The sequence below is a fragment of the Stigmatopora nigra genome, chromosome 13 (genome assembly GCF_051989575.1).
Source record: "Stigmatopora nigra isolate UIUO_SnigA chromosome 13, RoL_Snig_1.1, whole genome shotgun sequence".
Taxonomy (NCBI): Eukaryota; Metazoa; Chordata; class Actinopteri; order Syngnathiformes; family Syngnathidae; genus Stigmatopora; species Stigmatopora nigra.
Genome location: NC_135520.1, coordinates 10,865,366 through 10,871,504, shown reverse-complemented (window position 1 = coordinate 10,871,504; position 6,139 = coordinate 10,865,366).

Sequence of the window (6,139 nt, the reverse complement as noted above, 5' to 3'; positions counted from 1 at the left end):
GAGACGGATGAACATTTACACTCACAATATACCGCCCCGTGTGGGAATCGAGCCCGCGCTTGCCCGCACCAAAGTCTGTCGAATGGCTCGCAATATACATCTCTCATTAACAGAACCGCTTTATCCTCATTAGGCTCACGGGGGGTGCTGGAGCCTATTCCAACTGACTCCGGGCCAGAGGGCCCCTGTGTGTTCAGTTTTTTGTTCCAATCAATCCAGCAAAGACATTTTGACCAATGATATTTTCGGAAAATAAGAAGCACCTGACTGCTATTGATTGATTGCACTTGTAGGACTCCAGATTGGTTAAAAGATGTCCTCTTTATGGGTTTGAATGAAAGCCCACACCCGTTGCAGACCTTTGTGGAATAGTTTGCCCACCCCCGATTTAGGGTGTAGTCTTCCTTTTGGCCCAAGCCACCTGGATAGGCTCCAGCTCTCATGAGCCCTTAGGGGGATAAATGTGTTGAAAATGAGTACATGTTGTCATAAATATTGAAATTACATTTGCATTCACAATACCTCTCATGTTTGTCTGTACCGAAGTCAGGCGAATGAATGTATTTTTTTTCCTTTTGGCCCTCCTAGTCCTCCCTCTAACACACACAGCTAAGTTAATTTAACTGGTAAAGTTTTATTGGGAGCGTTAAAATACATCAAAAATGTCAACTCAAAGCCTTGGAGACACATTTAGCCTCTCTGCCTTTGCCAACAGGAAGTTGTGCAACAGTTGCAGGAAGTCTGGCCGAGGACTTCTCTCGTAGGATAACCTGTCACCTTCCATTTGGAAACATCCCACATTTTATTTTGAAAGGAAATGTCAAAATATGTCAAACTAATTGTCAACATGTTCAAGTGTAGCTCAAAGCCTTGGATAATATTAAACTGTACGTTGTGTACAGGAGAAGGCGGATCTGATGGATTTGTACACAGAGCTCAAGAGCCATATGGTTCTGATATGCCTGTTGGAACTAATCTCCGGTAAAGTGCTGGCGCCGCCTAGCCGCCACAGACTCAGGGTCAACTTCCTGGAGAACAATCCCGTTGCCATTAACTTCCTGAGAAGCAAGGTGGCGATCTGATTGCCACCAATCAAACGTGACATGTAATCCCCCAACATATACACACACACAGTTTTTAACACACACATAGTTTTTAACATGCTATACCCTCTGGACACAACGATGAAACATCATTTCATCAATCAATTCATCTCTTCTCATCTAATTTTCTGAACCGTTTTGTCCTCACTTGGGTAGTAGGGAGGTGCTGGAGTCTATCCCAGCCAACTAGGGGCAGCCCTCACAGTGGCGGGCCGTCAGGGCCTTCAAGGCCTTCTCTGCTGGTCTAAGAAATATCTGAATCATATATTTTAATTTGTCCATCAATACTTATTAAATAATTCCAAATTGTATGTTAGCTTCCTTTCATTGCTTTCCCCCTTGTTGCACTGCTTCCAGATGTGTGTTTTCATATGCATTTGCTTTGTTATATTTCCCCCTCTTGGAATTTGCTATTTGAGAAGCACAGCACTAGATGGAGTTGTAATAGTAATAGTAGTGGTTATGACTTGTGTTATACATCAACTAAATGGAGCTGTGCTATAGGGAATTTCATTCAATGATGAACAAATATTGATCAAGTTATACGGCGCATTAGATTATTAATCGCACGGCTGGCTTTTGAGAAAAAAAAGTCTTTTAGTTGCGTCTTATAGTGCAGAAAATACAATATAGGTTCTCTGATTTCTGTATTCTTTGAGCTTTCATTGGGGACAACAAAAGGTATTATTTTAGAAAGGAACACGAAGTTGATGCACATTATTTACATGCAAAATGATGTGATGAGCTGGATCTAGCCACCGGGCCGGATTTTTGAAGGATTTCTCTGCTTGGGTAGGATCTTCATGCAGAGGTCTAATGGTGTCTGGTCTCTACTGTGACACAGTTGATACTGGACGGTCTTCGCTCGACAGAGATTTTGGACCTTCTTAACATGAATGACCTGGGAATATCTTGCTATGCCGTCTCGACTAAGCAAGCAACAGCTTGCTTGTTACTCCACCGAAACTAGAAAGGGACTTGTCTAGGAATTGCTTTTTTTAAACCTTTAACATTTTTTTTAATTGAAGGCCTGAAACTCTAGTTTCAGATATGGAAAGTACTGAAACAATCCAAAGAAGGACTGATGTAGATATCTCGAGTAAACAACAAGAGGTGGACTTTAAGGAGCAAGAGGAGGACTGGAGTAGGATGAGCGAGGAATTTAAAAGAATAGTTGTGCCATTTAAAAGGTTCTCCTTTGAAAAATTGGTGTTTGGCAAATAAAAGATTGAGTTCCCACACTAAGAAAAGGTGAAGAAATGCAGTTGTCTATTAGGGCCCGACAGCCGTTTCTGGCCACCATAAATAAAATAAACTCTCTGCATTGCATGGCTTGGACAAACGTAGCGAGAGAATCTTAACATACGCACACACACACTCACTCATAAATCACGCTTTATGAGGATTACAGATTAAGACTGAGAACGTTTGATGAGTTCATGAAGCAACTGGATTTGGCTGAGAAGCGACTGGACTCATGTGGCAACCAGGGGACCCAACTCAATGCCCGCCAACACACCTGCAGAATGTTGCCATTCGGGAAGAGATACAGAACCTCTAGTATGTTATTTACCCTTGTATATTTGCAGTAGTTAGCCTTGTATTCTTGCAGTTTGATATTTGAGATTTGGGTGACCCATTAAGATATGGTCGTCAGTTCATCCATCTCACAGTTTTAAGGTTCAATCCTGTGAAAGCCGTATGTTCTCCCAGGCCTCTGTGGATTTTCTCCGGGCACTCTGGTTTCCACGCCACATCCCAAAAATGCATGGTAGACTGTTTGAACAGGATACATTTCCACGAGTTGCGAGCATGAATGGTTGTCCATCTTCTTGTGCCGTATAATTGGCAACCAATTCAGGGATAGGCTCCATCACCCCCTCCCCCATGACCCTTGCACAGTTAAGCAGTATGGAAATGAATAAATATTTGTGATTTCACCTATTTTTGCAGCACATATTGGGAGGAACCAGGCAGAGCAACGTCATGGACTTCATCAAGACCAGAGTTAGCATGCTCTGACACTCATCCAGGTACCTAACCAAAAACTGCTTTCAAGCCATGCACAAACCAAATCTTCCTAATCAGATGGACAGCTGTTGTTTCAACAAAAGACTTAAGTAACTCCTCTGTTCATCAATCGCACAAATAAAAGAGCAACCTTTTTTTGCAGTGAATTCTAGTCACTGTCTTAAAGGGTTGGCCTTTCCAATGGGCTGTGCACATAATAACACCTTGGCACCTAGGAGCGACATACTCCTGCTTAGCAAGAGAACTTGACAGACGTTAATTGAAGATCTGTCTGTCAGGTGCTAATTGGGTTGCCAACTCTCTTGAAAGACCCCCTGTGATTGATCAGGGGACACATGAGGGTTAATATGCAAAGCAGACAAATCTTTTCACTCTCTTTCTCTATATCAGGCCTCATCTCATTTTCTAAACCGCTTTATCCTCATCAGGGTTGCGGGGGGTGCTGGAGCCTATACCAGAGTACCAGGAGGAAACCCACGCAGGCCCGGGGAAAACATGCAAACAGGTGGACTGTCCTGGATTTGAATCCAAGACCCCCACTGTGTGGCCGAGGTGCTAACCCCTTATTTGCCAGGCTGCGTTTTTATTTATATTTATTCTAATTTATTTAAATTAAATGTTACATTTGTTGTGGAGATAGTTGATCCCTGGATGATAATGAATTGCAATTTTAAAAATGATTTTGATAATTTCTCATAATTTAATGATTTAAATAATAACTACAACTGACTTCAATTTTAAGTTTCTATCTAAGTATGACTTTTAAATAGAAAAATCAGTTTCTTTAAAAGAGTCTCTTACTTTGAATCCAAACTGACTTCACATGTCAAATCTTCATTCAAACAAGAAAAACAAAAACAGCAACAGCAACAACAACAACAACAAAACATCAAGACATCACTATGTAATCGTTGAATCGTAAAATTATTTGCTTTCATCACTTTCCTCTCATTGTGGGATGGATGTAGTTTATGTTTTGGCCACCTGATGTCAGTATCTTACTTTGCAGACGCTCTAACTAACCTGAAGCAGGCGCTACTGCAGCTCCAAAACTTTTCCAATTCATCACATTCATACATTATTGAATAAAGAAATCACAAGACTAAACCAAAACACTTTGATTTTTATATTTAAAAAAATCATGATTATGTATACTTTATACACTTTTATGATTATGTAAATGCAAAAGGACATATTTTGGATCACTTACATTTTACTGCATGACCGTATTTTTCTTCTGGCCCCTGGGGGGCGCCCTTGCTCTTCTCTAACGTCGAAGTAAGGAAACCCCAAACGGATACCCCCCCCCCCCCCCCCCCTCTCTCTCTCTCTCTCTCTCTCTCTCTCTCTCTCTCTCTCTCTCTCTCTCTCTCTCTCTCTCTCTCTCTCTCTTTCTCTTTCTCTTTCTCTCTCTCTCTCTCTCTCTCTCTCTCTCTCTCTCTCTCTCTCTCTCTCTCTCTCTCTCTCTCTCTCTCTTCTCTCTCTTTCTCTCTCTCTCTCTCTCTCTCTCTCTCTCTCTCTCTCTCTCCCCCTCTCTCTCCTATACACATTTATGTATATATATACACACACATACACACAGGCACATATACATGGGATTTCTCTGGTTTCCTCCTATACATCCTATAAACAAGCATGGTAGGCTCTCCAAATTATTTCTTGGTATAGGTGTGTCTTAAAGGTTGGTCGTCTACTTGTAGCCTTCAAATGGATGGCAAATTATTCAGGCTATACCCCGCGTCCTCTTCATTCGGCAGCTTGGAACATGAATAATCCTAGAAAACCACTAATATTCAACTTTTCAACATTTCCAATATTTGAATGCAACAATAGAACATGGAAACTGATAACATATTAATACTTAAATTCTTGTCTCATCTCATTTTCTTTATCCTCATTAGGGTGCTGGTGCCAATCCCAGCTGTCTCCAGGCCGGAGGCAGGGGACAGCCAATTGCAGGGCACAAGGAGACACACAACCATAAACATTCACACACATCCCTAGGGGCAATTTAGAGTGTCCAATCAGCCTACCATGCATATTTTTGGAATGAGTCAGGAAATCAGAGTACCTGGACAAAACCCACGCTGGCCCATGGAGAACATGCAAACTCCACACAGATGGACGGCTGTGAGGCCGATGTGCTACCACTCACTCCACTGGGCCACCCGAATATGCGACATCAAAATACATGAAGACTTTCAATGTAGATGGAACTTCTTAACAACTTTTCACATTGATGAAACCTATGGAATTAATGCAAAGACTTTAAAAATTACTTCATATTATGACTAATAACATAAAAACTCAACAACAAAACTAAAGCCTCAAGATATAATTCAAAAACAAATATAGACTTAACTGTTAGATTTATTAATATTTTTGAAACTTTATCATAATTGACAGCATCCTTCTCAGGTAGAAGAACTTAATTAGGAACCCTACGGTTCAAAGGTCATCTCCAGGGACATTATTGTCACCATGGTTTTTGGTGACGGCGAAAAAAAAAAACAGGAAGCAGGAAGTTGTCACGCTAACAAAAAATAACCTTTGACTGCAATAAACTTCAAATCAATTTGACCCAAACAAAGTAGCCCCAATATTTTGATTGGGTGTGTTTGATTGAGTCAATCAGCAGATTACATTTATTGTTGAAATTTTAGTTCACACTTTTATCCTGGAGTACTTTTCCAAACGGAAATAAGAGTTTTGCCTGTATACTCTCTCTAACCATGGAAAATATTTTATACTTCATTTGCATTTGATTCTGCAATTTTGACTTTCGTAAGGCATTCATGTAACATTGGCTACTATTGACGACACGATCCACTTCGACGGAGACAGGCTAAGCGCAAATGATTGCTGCCAACCGTCCCAGTCATAATGGATTGAACGTCTAAGGCACGGAAAAATCTATATTTACTGGCAGGCCTCCACGTTTAAATACATTGGATTTCTATCACTAGAATGGATGGACACTGGGTTAAATATAAGAATCAACTTCA